Source organism: Cyprinodon tularosa, unplaced genomic scaffold (assembly GCF_016077235.1).
Source record: "Cyprinodon tularosa strain WSP-4 unplaced genomic scaffold, ASM1607723v1 ctg208, whole genome shotgun sequence".
In the NCBI taxonomy this organism is placed as follows: domain Eukaryota; kingdom Metazoa; phylum Chordata; class Actinopteri; order Cyprinodontiformes; family Cyprinodontidae; genus Cyprinodon; species Cyprinodon tularosa.
Window position 1 is genome coordinate 973,793 of NW_024038770.1, and position 22,234 is coordinate 996,026.

At 39.2% G+C, this 22,234-nt stretch overlaps 1 protein-coding gene across 5 annotated transcripts in view; it reads left to right on the top strand.

Annotated features, from left to right (window-relative positions):
• peak1 (pseudopodium-enriched atypical kinase 1) overlaps positions 1–22,234 on the top strand; it is a 126,135-nt gene that overhangs the window by 50,106 nt on the left and 53,795 nt on the right. For 4 of the 5 annotated variants that reach the window (XM_038285202.1, XM_038285201.1, XM_038285205.1 and 1 more), the window contains exon 3: positions 16,269–16,348. The gene's annotated coding sequence lies outside the window, so the exon portion shown is untranslated. Of the gene's footprint in view, positions 1–4,289; positions 4,312–16,268; positions 16,349–22,234 lie in introns of those variants that run through there. The other variant, XM_038285204.1, reaches the window with a different exon arrangement.

A 22,234-nucleotide genomic window follows, 5' to 3' on the forward strand; every position in this document is an offset into this window, starting at 1 on the left:
TCTGGTACATGTGATTATGTTTGGCAAGCTGTGGAATTGTTTAAAGCTGGACATCTAACAGAGCACTGTACTCTTAAAACTAAATTATTACGGCATTAGGGCTGCAGCTAATTATATTTTTGTTGATTGAGTCGTCGGTCAACTATCCTACTGATTAACTGAGCAATCGATTAAATAGTGAGCATATGCTATAGATCTTTCTGTTAATTATTTCATTAATATAGATGCACGCAAATGAACGAATCTGTAGCTCATTGCTTATAATGCCTTTGGTTTACACTTGGAACTACTGATGCATCTGCAGCTTAAAGATAAGTTCTAACACCAATATGTCAAAAGCTTAGCTCTTTCTGGTTGACTTTTCATCAATACAGCGCCTGCCTCGGTAGTGATGAAGGTCAAAAAGAAAAAAAAAAAACATAAAGTGTTGCATATTTTTTTACGTTCTGGATTTAAAGAGATATTGTTTGACATTACAAAAGCATAATGTAATCTAAAAAAAAACAAAAAAAAGAAGAAAGCCTGTAGTGTACTTAGGTAATCCTCCTTTATTTTATTTTTAGATGACAAAGGTTTTTCATCTTTAATCTGAAAGATTTGTGTGTATATATACACAATCCCATGCAATCCCACCTAATGCAAGAAGAATGTTTATCAGAGAATCAACCAAGAACCCAGAAGCCTATAGTAAACTGCAGAATTCCTGGGCTCAGGTGAGGAACCACTGATCATACATCGTCTAAAAAAGCATCAGGACAACAAAAAAGCCATTTAAATCCACCTTATTGTTTGCATCAAGCCATGAAGGGGACACGGCAAAGAATGCTTAATTGAGTTATTTGGTAAGAAATAACTCACTGTAGGAAAATCTACAAAATTCTCCACTTCTTGATTTGTAAATCTATTAGACACCTAACCCTACAGCCTGGCAGCCCTAATTGCTGCTTACAATGGCTCTGTTTCTTGCTTCCATTGCATTTGTATTTACTACTGTTTTGGTCTGGTTTTTGGTTGAAAAATCTTTCCAAAGCACTTAACATAATTTCCATATATACTTGTCTGGTCGTTCTGCAGCTAGCAGAGCTCTTTGGCATCTGTTAATCATCATGTGCAGAGCGGTGTAACGAAAACTCTAAGTCATCACTCAGTCTAACAGCCAAATGGAGTGATTAGACTGGAATATATGTTTATGGATCTTTATTCTGGTCCCAGAAGAGCAAAACCATCAGTTACCACAAGGCCTGCAAACTATCTCTTGTTTTTTGTTTTTGTTTTTTTAAGCCCTTTCTCAGAATTTTTTTTCTGTAAAGTGTCTGTATGTTAAGGTGGCAAATTACTGACAAACTTTAAGATTGACTTCACCAAGCCATCAACTGTGGTTTAATTCTCTCTCTTTTTTTTTTTTCATTTTATCTGTTTACTATTTTTCCCAATTTACTCAACAGCTTCTCTACAGTCTGTGTCCCAGTTCTTTTCTTTGTCATCTGTATCCATAGAACTATTTGAAAAGTACCTTTATAATTACTGTCCATAGCAAAAACTTTCAGCATTTCATGGGTTGCCATTTTTGTTTTGTTTTTTCAAGCAATGGCATTGTAAGCCCCTTCACCAATACTGTGACCTGACTTTAGGTGTGATATATAGACCCTGCTCCTGCTGTGTAAAAGCCATCTGGTCCAGATTTCAGTAAGGGTGATGGGCCCACACAGACCAGAGCAGGTCAACTGCCAACTGCTGTCACATCTGCATGCACATGACCTCCGATATCCAGAAAAGTTCCTGTTGGACCTAAATTATCGGCCAAGGTGCCGCTGAGACTAAACACCATAGAGGGTGGTATCCATCAGCTGTCTTGGTCTTCAAATTGTTTTAAACATTTCAGTCAGTATCACTCCTGTTTGTTTTGATTGGAAAGAAGGCGGACAGTTTAACAAAGTGAGGTCACACAGAAATGAAGAACTGTGGAGGCAGCCGTGGAAACTGCACTGCTAGGCAAACATCTGTGGAAAAACCGATTGGTTCTGTTTAGGTTGAGCTTGGATGTAATTGGCCCATACATTCCTAAGGCCCCTGTCACACTTTGATGATTTAGACCAGCGTATGCCTGACATATGAAAAATCTGGCGAAAAAGCCGACATACCTTAGATAAGTTTTGGTTACATTTTGTATAAGTTATGAGCACCTGGAAGTATGCTGAAAAACGCTGGCACACGTCGACATACGGCGAGTACGGCAAGAACTATTGAGCGTTCTCAATTTCCCAACGTATGGAAGCGTATGCTCATACGTGGGCCATAAGTTACAGGTAAGTTATCTGATCGTTGACATGAATTAAGTTTCAGTTACTTATAAGTCGTGGTGTCTAGCTTATCCAAAACCTATGAGTAACTTGCGCATAACTTACGAGTAACTTATCAAGAACTTATCTCCAACGCATATCAACGTATTTGACGTGTTCCAGACAACAGCTGAACGTTTTTCTGATATACAACTAATGTTCAGGGGCAAATTGGCAGCGTTTTGGTATGAAAGAGGGTTCATATGAAGAAACCGTCAGTTCTCCTCCAGACTTCATTCCATGAAGTCGAGTTTGATGGATCCTCCCTGCATTCATGGACACGACCAACAAACTTTCTAGCAGACATGACGCCGAATCTGCTGCGACTGCAAACCTTCTTTCTTTCTATCTTTTTATTTATTTTTTTGGGGGGGGGGGCAGGTGGTGAAAAGCAGCCAGGTTAATACCGCGATCAAATATATCTTTTTTATGCAGACCGGGCAACTCTGGGCGCATAACTGCTCCCCTCAGGCGCATTGGTTCGCCTAAGGAGAGCAGCTTTAATTGATATTGATGTCACACATTATGCATGAGTTAGGCTGTTATGAATACTCTATGTATATGCCCAAAATTGAAAAAATACATAGAAAGTTCAGTGTATGCCACAGTTTTAGGAGATTCTGGGTCACCAGGCATACGCTGTCTAAATTGGCAGGGCCCTAAATCCCTAACCATTATCTGAATCTTTAAAAGGAGATTTTAAAGAACCTTGCAAACTGTCCCCTGTGTCAACAATTAGTAGAACCATCATTTTATGTCTCGACCAGCTTTGCACATCTTTAAACCAAAGCGTTTGTCCGTTGCTCAAGGTTGGTCAGATTATGTTAACTTGAAACAGAGGTGCTTTCCACAAACCTCATCCCCATTCCTGCTGAAGCCCTCGGTCTTCATGAGGCAGATGTTCTTTAAGTAACTACTGAAATCTTTAGAGAACATTTGTTTTCTCTGGTTATAGACTTTCCTTATAAACCCCAAATTATACATCCAGGTTTCTGGCTGATTTTGGACAAAATGTTAAAAATGTAAGAGTATGAGTGCCTTTGTGTGGCTCTGTGAAAGATAATCCTTATATATCAAAGTAGGTCTTCTCCCCCTTTAACTTAAGTTTTTATTAGAAAACTTCAAGTGAAATCTTCAAATTATTTTGAACTCTTAGATGTTTTATTGCCCAATTTTCTAATAATTGCGAATAGGTTTTCTTTTGTCAAATTACTTCTCCTTCTCCCTTTTAACTCAAGAATGAACTTACTGAAATAAAATACATCTAGCCCACATTAAAACCCTCCAAGTGTGACGTATTTCTTTCTCGGCTGTTGCATTTTTTTTTAATATAGCTCACTGAGAGACGTACTACATCACATTCTCTGTCTAGACTCGGAGTTAACAAACGGTTTGGCTGCTGACACATCCATTAAATTAGCAGCAGGCAGACCAGGAACCACTCATACTTTGATCCACATCGCTGGATGGTTGACAGCTGCTCCACTCTCTCCATGTCTGAGAGATGTGAGGTTAAAAGGTGTCATGGAACTGATGGGAATCCAGCTCTACTCTCAATTAGATTTTTTTCTTTTCTTTTTTGAATCCTCTTGTAAAAAAAAAAAAACATGAGTTGTTGACTCTCTCTGTCAGTTTGACTTTTGAAGGAGATTTCTGGGCATATAGATAGAGTTATGATTATTATCACTAATTATTATGTCTAGCTGTCTTAATGCTTCTTTTTCGTATTGATCTTTCTTGACTCTCACTATTTTGTCCCGATAATCAAACTCTTCTTGTGTTTCCTCCAACTACTTGCTGTTCTCCAGTGTGACTATCTCACCTCATGCCTGCTCCCTTCCTTCGTCCTTTTGTAGCTCTTACGCTCTGCCTCTGTCCCCTCCTCTCATTCATGCTCCGGCTTCATTTCACCAGGCTTTTCATGCCGCTCACTCATCCGCCCGACCACAGACCGGATTCACACCAATGCTTTGTGAGTAGTTATTTTCTATTCACTTCTCACCTCCTGCCTAGCTGGAGGTTTTACCAACTGTTGCTGCCAGTTCTGTAAACCAGAGGCTTCCAGGAAAGCACAGATAGACACAATGATTACACATCATTTAAGAGTTTTCCCGTGAAAGTGCAGTATATTTGTTTAGATGAAGTGAAATATATGGGAAGCAGAAGCGGTGTAGTTGTAAACCTGATACCTGCTTCAGCACTGTCTCCTGACTACAGTCGAAGGACTTTCAGCACTGATGGGACACCCTCTAATTTAACAGGATGCGTTGGCATTGCACAGGCTGGCACACATTTTAATGAGCGCTTCTCATTCACAAAACACTGGAGTTGACATATTTGTTTAATGTGTCACTTCACGGCAGCCTTTGCTTTTTTCTTTACTGCTGGGATAACTGTTTGTGTCTTTAACTGTTTAAGGTCAATGCCGCATGTTCTCATATCGGACAGTTAATGAGATTAGAGTCTATTATTTAATCTCTATATGTGTCCATTCAGTTTCAGCTGCTGGTTTTTCTGCTGCTCGATGACACCAAATGTGTCATGGAGTTTCTCATTCCTCAGAAAGGAACAACAATGAAGCTGTATGTGGTTACAGGAATGCTGGTTTTCACTCAGTCTTTTCTCAAAATGTCCAAAATTTTTCTTCTGTCTGTCTGTTTCTCTTGCCAGCAGCAGATATTTAATAATGCCGCTCCAACATGGGTTAGCTTGGTTCAAACAGCTAATGTTCTGACAACCAAATGCCTGAAAGTGCAGCTTTATGATTTGTCTCTAAACTTACTCAAGATCTAGCAATTCAATTAGCTAAAATGTCTGTTTTCTTGTTTTAGATGTTAGCTGATATGCTAGGCTAACCTACAATCTACTTTCAACTTTTTCATGCAATGTTTTGTTTGTAACATGTTCCATTTTATTGTTTAAGGACACAATTAAGAAAAGAAAAAACATTTTTGCACTTAGATTTGGAAAGATTCAAATTTTATGACTCTGGATTCAGTTGCTGTCTGTGAATATTTAACCACCAGCAGCAGCTGTCAGTGTATACGAGATCAGTGGGCATAGTTTGGTCGTATGACACAGATGGACAGGAAGGGGCATCAGGCGGCACCAGCTCCCTTTTTATCCAGATATGATTGAAAAGATAATAACAGCCCCCCATTTTAGAGAAAATCCAATGCACAGGATGATAGGCTTATTTCTAAAATTGATTCATGATAGCCTCCAGGGATCCTACAGAAAAAAATGAAATCTTCACAGTTTGTACAGCAGCATTCAGCATTGAGAGTTTGGACAAAGTTTAGTTCACATGTTACATGTTATCTTGTGTCTGTGGTTTAAGTTCTCATTATATGTGTCCAATTAACCCCCTGTTCTTTATTCATGAAAGTTATGATAAATATTTTTTCCTTTGACTTTCCCTCTCTAGAAATGGCAAATCTCCTGTCTCATGTGACAGTTCATCTGTTTTATAGAGGAGAAGCGCTGGCTGCTTGCCAGCCAGTTTCTCTCTCACTGCTCTATAATTCAAATGTTTTACTGTGCCCTAAAAATAATCCCGGCACACTCAGGCGGAAGTGTTGATTGGCATGTTTTCGTGCCTTTATTGTTTTACACTTCACCCACATGTAAGCTCTGAAAGGGCAGGACGACGATAAGTGAACCGACAGGGAAATATTTGGAAGCTTTAAATTATCGACCGTGTTTTAAGTTTATAAAGCCTCACAAAACACTCAAACACTGCAAGCCGATTTGCCTCTTATTTCCATAAAAATAAAGGATACAGGAAAAATGTATTTATTTTTTAAATTACAACATGCAGCACCCAGATCCCACAGCTATGTCTTTGCTTAACTGATTTCCTGAGGTTGTCGGCTATTCTGTAATCACCCTATAGTTTAACAGACTTTAAATCTTTTCTGCTTGTGCTGTACTAACACAGGGTTGGGCGATATGACCTCAAGTCAATATCACAATAAATTGGGCAGTTTTACCTTGATAATGATAAAAGCTTTGGCTCTTCTATCAGGAATAAAGACATTTGCAAGATATGCAACTGATCTATTTATAATTTACTTATTAAATAAATCACATTCCATATTACTTTCAATTCATTATAAAAGTATTGTAGCCATTGAAGTTAAAACATTCAACAATGTCTCATTGAACTCGAGAAAAATTATAACTCTCATGCGAACAATTTTGCACAAAGGTAATGAAGCCTTTTGCACATCTTTAAACTCATTAGCGTGGCAGTTTGCATTTCATGTTCTTTTGCTCAACATTTATGGTGTAATTTTGGTGCCACTGAACTGAGTTTTCAGTGAGAACAACGTGATTCGTTTTAACTCGCACATCCTTGCTCAAAACCAGTCTGCAGGGCACTCAACACTGACAGCGTTGTTTTCGACATCTTCTCTGCATGCTCAGCTTCATCTTTGACCAGCTCAGCTCCACAGGATTAACTCATGTAATTTCGTTTACAGCTTAGTTAAAGGCTTCTTCGCTGGGCTTATTCGCCATTCTCTTTGTTTACGCTTCTAACTGGATCAGTGGAGTCATGTGATTACCCACGCTGCAGTGTCTTAAAGGTGAAGGAAATACTGGCGGGAAGAATTATTTACCAACTTATTTTTATCGACATGTGAAAATTTGCCCCGGTTATTGTAGTGAATTAGCCTGGGTGCCAGTCCGAACTTAGTCCCGCCCACAAGGTTTGAGTTCGGGGAAGTTCGGTCTGGCTCTGCTCCATAGTAGCGCGAGTATTAAAGCCCACTGTCAGGCGATCCAATCAAATTGTCAGGGCGGGCTTTATACGATGATGGACAGATGATCAAGAGTAACGTTATCAACCACGTGACCAAAGCGCGCTTGGGTGACAACAGTAATGGCTGCCGCTGGAGAGTTTGGGTGAGTAGATTCTGCTATTAGGTCTGTTCTAGAAGATATCGACAGCAAATTAATTTTAAAAGAGGAACAGAGAAACGCGATCAAGTCTCATCTTCTTATTCTAGGCGTGAAACTGCACGCTTTGATTTTTGTGGACAACAACTATGCCTCGCTTAAGATACGTCACGCACTCCGTTGCTCTTATTGGTTGTAGATCTATCCAATTGAGTGCGGAGGCATTTTTTTCCTGGTTCGTTCAAAACACGCCCCATAATCACAGCTCTATGGAGCAGTATCAGACTCATATTCTGACTAGAATTGAGTCGGACTACGTCAGGCTAGTAGTGAATAAGGGTAATGGTAGAAATCCAGTTTAGAGGCCCAGCACTACTAACACATACAGGTGCTGGTCATAAAATTAGAATATCATGAAAAAGTAGATTGATTTCAGTAATTCCATTTAAAAAGTGAAACTTGTATATTATATTCATACATTACATACAAACTCATATATTTCAGATGTTTATTTTGTTTAATTTTGATGATTACAAATGACAACAAATGAAAATCTCAAATTCATCATATCAGAAAATTAGAATATTGTGAAAAGGTTCAAAATTGATGGCCCCTGGTGCCACACTCTAATCAGCTAATTAACTCAAACCACCTGCAAAAGCCTTTAAATGGTCTTTCAGTCTAGTTCTATAGGCTACACAATCATGGGGAAGACTGCTGACTTGACAGTTGTCCAAAAGACGACCATCGACACCTTGCACAAGGTGGGCAAGACACAAAAGGTCATCGCTAAAGAGGCTGGCTGTTCACAGAGCTCAGTGTCCAAGCACATTAATAGAGAGGCGAAGGGAAGGAAAAGATGTGGTCGAAAAAAGTGTACAAGCAAGAGAGATAACCGCACCCTGGAGAGGATTGTGAAACAAAACCCATTCAAAAATGTGGGGGAGATTCACAAAGAGTGGACTGCAGCTGAAGTGAGTGCTTCAAGAACCACCACACACAGACGTATGAAAGACATGGGTTTCTGCTGTCGCATTCCTTGTGTCAAGCCACTCTTGAACCACAGACAGCGTCAGAAGCGTCTTGCCTGGGCTAAAGAGAAACAGGACTGGACTGCTGGTGAGTGGTCCAAAGTCATGTTCTCTGATGAAAGTAAATTTTGCATTTCCTTTGGAAATCAAGGTCCCAGAGTCTGGAGGAAAAGAAGAGAGGCACTTCATCCACGTTGCTTGAAGTCCAGTGTAAAGTTTCCACAGTCAGTGATGGTTTGGGGTGCCATGTCATCTGCTGGTGTTGGTCCATTGTGTTTTCTGAGGTCCAGGGTCAACGCAGCCACATACCAGGAAGTTTTAGAGCACTTCATGCTTCCTGCAGCTGACCAACTTTTTGGAGATGCAGATTTCATTTTCCAACAGGACTTGGCACCTGCACACAGTGCCAAAGCTACCAGTACCTGGTTGAAGGACCATGGTATCCCTGTTCTTAATTGGCCAGCAAACTCTCCTGACCTTAACCCCATAGAAAATCTATGGGGTATTGTGAAGAAGAAGATGCAATACACCAGACCCAACAATTCAGAAGAGCTAAAAGCCACTATTAGAGCAACCTGGGCTATCATAACACCTGAGCAGTGCCACAGACTGATCGACTCCATGCCACGCCGCATTGCTGCAGTAATACAGGCCAAAGGAGGCCCAACTAAATACTGAGTGCTGTACATGCTCATACTTTTCATGTTCATACTTTTCAGTTGGCCAACATTTCTATAAATCCTTTGTTTTTATTGGTCTTCAGTAATATTCTAATTTTCTGATATGATGAATTTGAGATTTTCATTTGTTGTCATTTGTAATCATCAAAATTAAACAAAATAAACATCTGAAATATATGAGTTTGTATGTAATGTATGAATATAATATACAAGTTTCACTTTTTAAATGGAATTACTGAAATCAATCTACTTTTTCATGATATTCTAATTTTATGACCAGCACCTGTACCTGTAAGATGTTTACCCTTGGTTAACTTTTCTTTAAATCAATTACCATTCCTGATTCCCAATTTCCGATTGTTTACTTGCAAAATCATTCAGTCCTCGAATCTCCAAAATCTTATTGTTTTAAGAATTAACCAAGAGAGATAGATAATGCAGTATCCAGTTGATATATATGGCCAGTTTGATCAGTTTTCTCTCCTGTCAGCCGATACTTGCTTGCATGTGGCGATTTATCAGTGCAATCAGCTGCCATGCTTTGAGATCATGCAAGGCATATGGATTGCTACTCCCTTAATTTGCTTTCCATTAATGATCTGACTGACTTGCTGATAAATGTTTCTTTATTTATGTAAACACAGACTTGTTCAACATTTGTTATCATGTAAACTGAGAAACAAAAACCCATATTAGTGTCAAAATGGGCCCCAAAATATTCACGGGACATATTGAGGATCAGCTAGAGTTATGTCAAAATAAACTGTATCGGCATCGACCTTCAAAAGCCTGTATCGGTCAATCTCCAGTCACAAACATCTCACTTGGTACAGATGCTTAGCTCCTAAATATGATGTTGACAGTAGAAACCTTTTTTTTAAAAAGTATTTTCGCCCGCCACGTTTTTTTAAATGATGTAATGGCTTAAGTGCCACCAAAAGTAAAGTATAGCTAATGAAACATTCATTGTGGTGCTTTTAAAACGTCTTAAGGCAAAATAAAAAAACACAGAATGGGCTGTAAAATTTGCCAATAGCATAGCACTGTTATCATACATTTGCGTTAACCAGTTGACTGTGACGTCCAATCTGCGTGACATACTGCCACAATAAGGCTACTTTCTGTTATTACAGCTATATTATAAGGAAGGTTAGAACCTGTAAAGGGCTAAAGAACAACAGCTGATTTTATTTATGCTTTTTCATGGAGTCTTTGGTTATTTCAGGTTAAGATGGTCTGCCTCAAATAGAAAACACGTAAACATCTAATTCTGAAACATACTTAAGAAGATCTTAAAGTAAAGCAAGCTGCCTCACATATTTTTGATATTTCAAAAAGCAGATGTAATCTATATGCCACTTTTGACCACCACTTTGCAAGAATTTACATTAATGCTACTAAAATATTAACCAGTTCCCAAATCAGGTTTTCTTTCTTTTTGTTTTTTTGTGGCTTAGTTATATAACTTGGGTCTGAAGGTGCTATTCTTGTTACTGTGCAAAGTTTGTCATTTTCTTGTAACATTATTTAATTCTCCAATGTTTTATGTTAAAAGCCTTAATTGCTGACCTATATGGGTTTAAACATGGCTACTGCAGTTCAATTTTCCTATAAGTTAAAATCTGCTTTCAACACAGCCTAGTTGTGTGATGATGGTGAACTTGGAACCGAAAGGTTCGAGTGACATTATCTTAGAGGTGATAGCATTCCTGTTCCCTGTTTCTTGATTCTCCTCTCCGTTGTTGCAACTGTTATAACTATAGCAATGAGAAAAAACACGGATCTAGGAGGTATCCCTACCTCTGATCTACACCTGCAGCTTCACTGGACCAGAACCACTCCCATGTGTTGTCTTTCTGTTCGATTTGATCTGGATCTGCAGCATATATTGAAGTAAATGAGGGTCTTCAAGTGGTTCAGCAAGTTTGTTAGTTTAAAAAATAAAACAGAAAACACAAACAACAGTTTTCTATCCACGACTTACCTGAATGTCTGTCCTATTAACAAAGAGCAGTGCTAGTTTGTAGCTATGGGGATGTGTTCACCTCTTGTGGCACTGACCCTACATATAGATGTAGGACAGTCTTTTAAAACAATCAAACTTTTCTGTTTTCTTGCTTCAGTAGAATCCATACATTTTTTCCCCCAGTAACACTAATTTCTGTTGAAGTCCCAAGCTGCCTCCTCCTGTGTGGCATCAAGCTTGCCACTGAGCTCTAGATTTTAAGTGACGATTTGTCTGTGGTGTTCCACCAAGCCATGTAGTTGTGTAAAGACTTCCTATGCTTAGCTGCACTTAACCACAGACTTCTAACTATCTTGAACACACCATGTAAAAAAAACAAAAAAAAAACAGGCCTTTAAAACAAGCTTACTCTGTAATCTCTGAAAACATCTAGATCATAGATTTTAGGCTTTGGGGGGCAAACTGGGCTGTGGGACTTAAAAGCTTGTGCTGTTTTTCTGAGGTTTTTGGAAGCGACTGGGCTCACCTTCTTGCGCAGCCATTGAGTAAGAAAGGTTGAATAAGTATTGTTATCACGAAGATAACTGTCCTTTGAACAACAGATGTCTAGCTGAAGGCATGCAGTCACATGGTGGATCGCTCCTTAAAGCTACGTCTGATTGACAAATTGTTAGAATTAGAGTCCCTGTACCTTAATCCTAATTTCAAGTAGGCATAATCCTCAGGTAATCTCATATGATTTAAAGTATGAACCATACCAACTTAAGTTATGGTGGTAGACACCTTCCTACTGGTATTTTTTTGGTCCAGTTGCTAGCTTTAAGAAAGCACCATGTTTTCACAAGGGGCTCGTCTCTGATGTTCAGATGACTCTTACTGTGACTGGAACTGGACATTTTTTTATTTAGCTTAAACGGCTCAGAACAGCGCACTTCTGGTGGTACATAAATGCTGCTTAGCCTCCTAGCAGCTGATTTCAGCTAACACCTATTGGCTCCTTAAGCCGATGGGTGGAAAGTACTGCTGCTGAAGTTCTCCTGCTCATCATTTCAAATTTTGCAGTTTCCTCGTTCTGATCTTGTCATGCCGTGTCATGGATGTTTTGTTCTGACCAGCATTCTTTCATTCGCATCATGGGGATTTTTCAGTCCATTAGACATGTTGCCATACTCTCAAACCAAAAAATATCTAAAAGGAAATATGTTAGAGGGTCATTTGCATTGATGTATCTTTTTTTGGGAACTGAAATGGAAATAAAGAAATACATTTACTTAAACAATTTGTCACATTTGATAATCCTTTCTTTTTCACATTTTTTGACAATGTCAGAGTTAGACTTCCAGGTTTCACAGATGTCAGCATATTAATTATATATTCTACCTTAAACCTCAGGGTAAACCAAGGGCATCAGTAAATCTAAAAATCTTGAATAGCATTACATCTGATAGACTGGTGACTTTTAGCCTTTCAACAAATAAACTGTGATTGCAGTGAAACGACACTGGAGGCTGAATCATAAGACCAGCTGGAGACTTAATTTTTCTGCATGCACCAGAGACACTAAAACAGCCTTTATCACTAACCAGGGAGTTTATTGTTAAACCTCTAAAGCATTTGAAAAAAAAAAGACGGCCAATTAAAAGCCTGCTCTTGTCTAAGTATGCAATTTAACAGTTCAAGCTGCTATTATTGCTATCCACTATAAAAGCAGCAACCTTAGCTCATGGTATCCCTGGAAGTGTGCTCCTCAGAGGAGCTGGGCTAATGGCATGACAGAGCTGTGAGTACTGCTGAAGAGAATTTAACAGGTAGCAGATGGATTACTTGAACCAGCTGCTGTTGGGTTTTTTTTTCTGAACTCTAAACCGCATTGTGGTTTAGAGTTCAGAGGCAAGGACATGCATGCAATGGCACCTGTAAACACCATGTACTTTGATGGAAATCTGCTGAGGTGTTCAAAAGGCCTTGCAACGACTCACGACAGGAGGCCACAATAGTTTGAAAAAGGTTAGGACGGTTTGATGAAACTATTTGCATAACTGACATAATGCTGTCATTGCTGTAGTGGGTTATTGTTTGGTATTGAGAAATACACTATATTGCCAAAAGTATTTGCTCACCCATCCAAATTATTGGAATCAGGTGTTCCAATCACTTCCATGGCCACAGGTGTATAAATTCAAGCACCTAGGCATGCAGACTGTTTTTACAAACATTTGTGAAAGAATGGGTCGCTCTCAGGAGCTCAGTGAATTCCAGCGTGGAACTGTGATAGGATGCCACCTGTGCAACAAATCCAGTCGTGAAATTTCCTCGCTCCTAAATATTCCACAGTCAACTGTCAGCTGTATTATAAGAAAATGGAAGTGTTTGGGAACGACAGCAACTCAGCCACGAAGAGGTAGGCCACGTAAACTGACGGAGCGGGGTCAGCGGATGCTGACGCGCATAGTGCGAAGAGGTCGCCAACTTTCTGCAGAGTCAATCACTACAGACCTCCAAACTTCATGTGGCCTTCAGATTAGCTCAAGAACAGTGCGCAGAGAGCTTCATGGAATGGGTTTCCATGGTCGAGCAGCTGCATCCAAGCCATACATCACCAAGTGCAATGCAAAGCGTCGGATGCGGTGGTGTAAAGCACGCCGCCACTGGACTCTAGAGCAGTGGAGACGCGTTCTCTGGAGTGACGAATCGCGCTTCTCCATCTGGCAATCTGATGGACGGGTCTGGGTTTGGCGGTTGCCAGGAGAACGGTACTTGTCTGACTGCATTGTGCCAAGTGTAAAGTTTGGTGGAGGGGGGATTATGGTGTGAGGTTGTTTTTCAGGAGCTGGGCTTGGCCCCTTAGTTCCAGTGAAAGGAACTCTGAATGCTTCAGCATACCAAGACATTTTGGACAATTCCATGCTCCCAACTTTGTGGGAACAGTTTGGAGCTGGCCCCTTCCTCTTCCAACATGACTGTGCACCAGTGCACAAAGCAAGGTCCATAAAGACATGGATGACAGAGTCTGGTGTGGATGAACTTGACTGGCCTGCACAGAGTCCTGACCTCAACCCGATAGAACACCTTTGGGATGAATTAGAGCGGAGACTGAGAGCCAGGCCTTCTCGTCCAACATCAGTGTGCGACCTCACAAATGCGCTTCTGGAAGAATGGTCAAAAATTCCCATAAACACACTCCTAAACCTTGTGGACAGCCTTCCCAGAAGAGTTGAAGCTGTTCTAGCTGCAAAGGGTGGACCGACGTCATATTGAACCCTATGGATTAGGAACGGGATGTCACTTAAGCTCATATGTGAGTCAAGGCAGGTGAGCAAATACTTTTGGCAATATAGTGTATATTTTAATGAGATTAGCTGTATTGCATAAATGATTCAAATCAAATAAGTACTGAGTTTGATTGATGTGTGGAGAACTTTTCCTGAATGTTTTATTGCACATAACCTTACAGATAACTTATCATTTTAATGCAAAAATAATTTTTTTACATGCTGGTGAAATTTAAAAAAGCTATTGTCCTGTAAAGGTTTTCTATGGCACCCAGGGTAAATTGCTTCTTCTGCATTGGAAGCTTCAAATTCAATTTAACCGAAATCCTAATTTGTCAGTCATGGAGCAGCAGATAACTGCACATAAGCTACAGCAAACTTGTTCTCCCATAATTGCTAGTTTAATACAATTCAGTCTATTTATATAGTGCCAATTCACAACACGTCATCTCAAGGCACTTTACAGTTCAGCAGATCGTACAGTCAAATTGATTTTCTATCTAAGGAAAACCAGTTGATTGCATCGACTCATTGACTCTTCAGCAATCCCTCACCCTAAGCATGCTTGTAGTAACAGTGGAGAGGAAACACTCCCTTTTAACAGGAAGAAACCTCCAGCAGAACCACAAGCTCTGAGCCAACTCCCATGTCAGAGGATAGAGAGCACATCCAGCCAGTCACAGTCAGAGAAACAGGACTACACTGAAAAACAGGCCGATCTCCAACATCTATAAACGAAGGTGTTGATGGCAGTAGTTCATGTGCTGCCCCCCAGCTGATGCTCCCCCAGATGGTGAGCCATATCAAGAATCACCACAGAAAATAAAAGTTATGACTCGTTCCTTATTTTCCCTCACAATTATGTTGGATTGTTGACTAGCATTCAAATCCAAACCAGCCCTGAACATCGTCAGCTCTTATCGTGAAACCTAGTAACACATATTCCTGCCTTAATTCAAGGGTACTGCCCGCTGCTCTCACAGTTTACATTAAATTAACCTTCCACAGGCTTTTTATTCTTTTACATATTTGGCCAGTACATTTTTCTTATCCAGAAGAAATTAAGTTAGCTCTAACAGCGAAGCCGAAACCTTCGGGACGACTGTAGCTATTGTATTGCAAATAAAACGGTTAATGTGGAACATTAATGAAAATGTTAAAATCAGGGTAATGCTTCTTTGTTTTGGCTTGTTTGTTCATTTTTTTATGCTGTTGCATAGCAACTCACATGGAGCGACTTGTTCTGCATCAAATACAAAAACTTCCAACTGATCCATAAACAAAAGGAGGATGGGATTCGCTGATGGGCTGAGCAGTCTCAGTTTGCCCATTAAAGAATATGTCTCCTCCTCACAGCTGGCATTAAACCCACCAACTGGATCAGGAAAGCTGTTACTGTCTAGTTTATTTTCAGCACAGTCGCACCAGAACAAAGCGGAAAGGAATCCGCTGTTCTTTGTTTCCTCAGCATTGTGAATTGTCAAAGATAGGCACAGTTTAAAGTGACACATTATCCAGAGTATTGTGCTGCCTTAAAATCCAAACCGCCCCCAAAGATGCTTTTCACCCAGTCGCTTTTGTTTTGGGTTCTGATGCAGAAGCAGCTCTTCTGCACAAACTGGAGACAGTGCTCCTTGAATGTTAAACTTATCAGTAAATCTGAGATCTGAAAATGCAGAGCTTTGTTAAAATGTGATTTTCATGCAGAATTGGAGCACATTGCAAAACAATAAAAATCTCATTAGAGGAATTCTGCTTGTTTTATGCAGCTATAGAGATTTATCTACCAGATTTTAACATTAGAAGGTCTCAGCTTATTCACAGGACAACGAGCTGCTTACAGTGAAGTCAGCTGCTGTGGGTATGACCACAGGCAGGTTTTTATGTGCTTTAACACATTGGTAGCAAAATATGTGTCTGAGATCTGTTATATAATGTTGAGCCTGAACCCTGAATGCCTCTGACACTAAACTAGGGTCTGTTTCACAAAAAGAGCGTCTCTCTTCCCTCCAACTTTGTCTTTAATTTCATCTCATCATCTGAAAAACCTCTGCCTTGTGTCTCTCTGTCATCCACAGGCTCCAGCTGTAAGTTATCTCTCCTCCATCATCCAGGACTCCATGGCTGCCGGTGCGGCTGCTGCCTGATTCATTGCACCGTGAGTTAGCGTCTGTTGACTGTGAACATGCATGTGTGTCCACGTTCCCCTATCCATCTGTGTTTTGTTGGCATTTTCCGGGTTGGTAGTTCTGCAGAAGAGGTGTTGTGTATATTTGATCAGCTCAGAAAACGAGCTGCAGCTTCTAGGATGCTTTGTGGTATTATGTTATCATACATACTTTTTTTCTTGTCCTTGAAAAAAAAAAAAAATAATAAGAAAGAGGTTTTTCCAGGTTAGACAATAGCAAACAAATATGTCCATCTTTTTCCCCGATGGCTTTTAACATTTATTTGACCAATGTCTTGCAGTATATTTAGCCTTCACCCATAGCCACTCACACAAACTAGCGATTTCCTACTATTCAGACTAAATGTTGGGTTAGAATTACCAGACACATTTAAAGTATGGCATCAGAGTCAAAGCCAGGCATTGGCTCACTCTTTAATACCCTTTGATTTTAGAGACCACCATATCTTGGTGTTTAAACACCAAGTTACGAGGTCAATTGATAGTCACCTTTAAAAGTTGAGTGTTTGATTCCCCCTCCTCCTGCCAGATGGCGTTGTGCCCTTTGGAGCACCACAGCTACCAGCATTCATCCAAACCAAAGGGTGGATGGAAACATTCTAAGTTATAAACCAAGTTTTAATGAGTTATTTTCAAACATTTTATTTATTTTTTTGTTCAATTCCACTGTCTTTTCTTTGGAGATTGATCAATAAAATATTAGCATATAGATTAAACCATATTGGCAATTTTCTATGAAAAATGGGAAAAATATTTTATTACAACTTCAGTTATAACAGTGCATTAAAAGTGATTTATCTTAATTATTATTCTTTAAATGTGATACATTTGTATGTTTAATTATATATATATATGTGTATATATATATATATATATATATGTATATATGTGTATATATATATATATATATATATATATGTGTATATATATATATGTATATATGTATATATATATATATATATATATATATATATATATATATATATATATATATATGTATATATGTATATATATATGTATATGTGTATATATATATATATATGTAGATAACCTTACTTATTTTATTTACTGGACTTTTGGAGCAGTATGGTCCAGTAACACCAGATAACAGGGATAAGAATCAGGAATATTGCTGGTATTATGCACTATAGGAAGTTTAACAAGTATGGTTAAACCAGTTGCACTACTTTAATCTCCTTTTCAGATATAAACTGTAAATGCATTATACTTCTAATGATTTTATATGTCATTAATTTTATCATTTGCATGTTAAATCAGTAAAAAAATGGTTTACTACTTTGTCTGATAAAAGGTAATTTGTTCATTCATTCATTCATTCATTCATTCATTCATTCATTCATTCATTCATTCATTCATTCATTCATTCATTCACAGTAGTGATTAAGGGGTCAGATATTGTTTCCAGGTGAACAGGTAGAGCTGCTTGTTTTAGCTGCTGTTTATTGTAAAGCATTTCTCCCACAGACATCCTCTCTTGTCTGCCTCTGCTGTCATTCACCTGGAAGGTAGACTGGTGTGGGACATGGTGAACCCCCCATCCCCTCAGCTCTCCCCAGTATCCATCACTCTCTGCTGCTTCCCTTTGTTTTGTATACATATATTTTCTGCATGTTAGAAGATTGTTGTTTCCGGATTAAAGTTCTTTTGGATTTGCTGTTTGTTTTCAAACAGCAAATCCAAGGGACTGATTTCTTTTACACAGTGAAACAGAAATGATGTGAAAAACCTTGTGTTTTTGTCCCTTTACCAAAGTCTGTCATGTTTGAAAACGAGGGGAATAGAAGGCAGCTTTGTAAAGGATCCAAAGTGAAGCCAGACTTTTGGATCAGAACAACCATTTTCCAGAGACCTCATAGCAGGCCTGGGAAAAAAAGTGCTACTTAAATCATTAGTTAAAAAAGAGCCTGTCCTGCCGTCACTATCAGCCTGATGCTGTCCAAACCCCTAATGAGGAGCCAGAGAGACATTCTTCACTCACAGAAACCGTTTCCTTTTGCTGGTGATTTGGAAGCGTTATCGAATCTGGTGCCTTGTTCTATTTTTTCCCAGAGTTGAGAGCTGTAGCAGAAAGAGGCGTTTGTTCTTTGAAGAAAAGTGGGACAAGCTTCTCCAGCTTCATTTTCACTCAGAGCCTCCTAAATATTCCTCACAGATGGTGTTATGCTTCTCCGGATAGACCCAGGGAAGCCAGAACTGATGAGAGCTGAATAAGGAGGTGTGAATAAATGATTTTATCATGTGTTCATTTCTTAAACACATTTAGTTTTTATATTTTTTATGTAGATAGATCTCACTAACTTATAATATGACAAAAGGGTTCATACGTTGAAAACTCATTTTGATTGCCATGCATACCCTTGGTGATAAACTGAAGTTATTTGGATTCATTTTAAGGACTTTGATTCGCCTTTGACCTTCAGATCTTCTGCATCTGACATCTCTTCTTCTTAAACTAAACCCCACAGATGATGTTGATGCTGATAATTCAACACTTTAATACAATGCTTACATATTTTACTTTAGGCAGCGGGGTACTGCTGAAAATGAAATCAGTATCTCCACCATCACTGAGTGCAGGGATAATACACTGGACCTCCTGGGCCTCCCCTTACTTCCCCCAGACTCTTGGATATTGACTCCAAAAAAAGTTGAAAAACAAACCACTGGCTTTTGTTTCTAAGTTTAAGGACATTTCGCTTCCCATCCAGGAAGCTTTTTCAATTCAAAATCCGAATTCAGCTCCTGACCTCACTCGGTCTGAAGGGATCATTTTAAGGGTTTTAAAATAAATTTTAGAATTAAGTTTTGGAATGACTAAACATTACTTCCAGTCATCTGGAGAGAGTCTGGATCTTTTCCTGTTTAGTTCAGGTCAAATGCTTCTGACTTCTACGACTTAGGTGTAGCTAAAGCGGTTATTGCAACGGTCCATCCTCATGTCCTGATAGGTCCCTACTTCTACACACCTTAATCAAACATGTGATTTACATCCTTAGTTTGCAGTCAGGTTGCCTGGAATCCTGCTAATCACCTGATTTTTTAACTTTTGATCGGAGATGCATCCCAAAGGTGCTGGAAGCCGGACCTCAAGTGCCTAAATGGAAGTACCCTCCTCTATAGTCTTTCTTTGCTCTGCATCTCAATCCCACAGTCACAACACTTTTTTTGACTCCGCCTTGTTCATTCAGTTCATAGCATTCAGTAGCCATGGCTTTTTTGTGTAATATCAGAGCCCAAACCTTTGGTTTTCATTCAGTAGTGTTGGAAATGGGCAGAGATGAATAAATTGGGTGTAAATTTAAAAGGAAATAAGACATCACCTGTTAAGTTGGCTGGGGAATCAAACATCAAACAGATATGAATCCCAACTGTCATAAGAGAAACACCATGAACATGTCTACATGCAAATGAATTTGGTGTAAAACCCGTCATGACTGCATGATTTACACTAACTGCTTGCAAGCTGAATTATTTTAAAGTCTATTAGGCTACAGAGCACTGAGAGGATCACTTGCCTTTTCCCTGCTGTCTGTTGTGCCTGAAAACCTGTTTGTGAAAGCAGTGTCTTTAAGTATTTATACCAAGTGTGTCCGTGGGATTTTATGGCATCGAAGCTGTAGGAATTTTCTGTGATCCCATCTGATCACTGTTCACTGGCAGCTCTGCTCTGCTTCCCGTTTCTAAGAAAGGGGGGGGTAGACTGTCAGTGGTGGAGAACGTCTTCATGAGATCTCACAGTCACCACCCTGCTGCCTTGGGCTAATCTGTGTCCGTTTCCACCTGGCTGTGGAGTGAAGTGCATATGAGGAGATGTGTGTGAAATGAAACTGGAAAACCTTAAAGTATGGATGCCCTTTTTAGAGATTTCTAGCTGATAATAGACTAAAATTTACATCAATACCTATTTGCAAATACTTCCTGAATCAACTATTAATAAAGCCAAGACACAGGTTTGAAACATCACCATCACTGTCTATTAAAGAAAAACAGAAAACACCATACATGTTAGCATTCAGATTACCATAATGATTTAGGAAAACTTTTTTTTTTTTTATACTCTTTATTTAACATTTTTCATTACAATAAAACATACAACACACACAGAACTTGGGGCACTGATACTTAGATAAGTAGAAAGACAGAAACAAAATAATACATTACAAGATGATACACCTAGTTATGCTTCCTTGCTCTTGTACGTCAGCCATTTAGACCAGCGTTTGTTGTATGAATGACCTTTCATACGTAAAAGATATGTCAGTTTTTCCATAGAGTGAATCTCCTCCACGACATCTCGCCAGTGGTCCAGCTGGGGTGGCAGTTTCTTTAGCCAAGACCGTGTAATTGCTTTTTTGCTTGCAATTGACAGAACTTTAAAAAGGTACTGATCTTCTTTTTGAAACACTTTTCCAGACATCAATCCCAGCAGAAAAATTCTAGGGTCATTGGGGATTGCATACCCCAAAATTATCCCAGTTGTCTGACAGATTCCATCCCAGTAAGTTGCCAACTTTGGGCAGGACCAAAATACATGAGAGTGGTTGGCGTTCTGATGACCACACTGTCTCCAACATTGTTGTTCTTCTCCTCTATATCTACTAGTAATTTGAGGTGTAATAAAGTATCTGATTAAGCACTTCCATCCGAATTCCCTCCATCTTTTGGAACTAGTAGATGTCTGTTGTGTCACACACATTGAAAGCCAATCATCCTCTGTAATTATAACTCCCAATTCTCTTTCCCATTTAGACTTAATGTTTAAGGTGTTATTTCCATTATGTTCCTGCAACCCTTTATATAGTTTGGAAACAGTTTTACAAGGGAGGTGAGTATAAGCTTTCGTAAAAATGTTCACAATAGTATTACCTTCTGGAGGAACACCTTTTTTTATTTTCGTATTGTAAAAATGCCTTACCTGGAAATATTTAAATAAATCTCTGTTCTCAAGATTATACTCCCTTTTCAGTTGCTCAAATGTTTTGAAGGTGTTACCTTCTACAAACTGGCTCAAAGCCACAAGTCCTCTATATTTCCAGCCCAAAAAAGAAGAATCTAATTTTCCTGGCCGAAAGTTTGAGTTACAGGAGGGCCACATCAGGAGTCCAGTGACATCCGCTAATCTGTATCTATCAACCACTTCCTTCCAGATTAACAATGTGCTTTCAACTATACCATTCCCATTTTTGTCTGTGACTATTTTACCTCCCAGACGTGTTTGGGGTTGGGCCCCACCCTGCCTTAGTTCTATCTGTTTCCATCCAGTCTCCATTTCTGGGGAGCACCAGCAGACCATGAATCTCATCTGAGATGCATAATAGTATTCCCTCAGATTTGGAAGGGCCAGACCACCCTGGTCCCTATTAATTTGGAGTATTTTAAATTTTATTCTTGGTCTGGCCCCGGACCAAATAAATCTGGAGATCAATCTATCCCAGGCATGGAACTGTGCGTTAGATATTCTAATAGGCAATGACATAAAAAGATATAAAAATCTAGGAAGCAGGTTCATCCTCACTATTTCCATTCTAGCTGTGAAGTCCAACAATAACCTTGACCAGGCTGTCAAGTCTTTTTGTATGTTTTTAGTAAGGTTATCAAAGTTCAAACTAAATAACTCGTCCAAGTCTTGAGAAACAAACACTCCCAGGTACTTTAGCTTTTTGGCATCCCACTTAAGTCCATAGGTCTTTCTTATAAATTTACTAGGGGAGTAGTTAATTGCCAGGACCTGTGTTTTTGTGATGTTTAGACTGTAGCCCGATAATTGACCAAATTCAGTTAGAGCTGACATAACCCTAGGGAGCGTTATATCTGGGTTTTGGAGGTATGTGATTA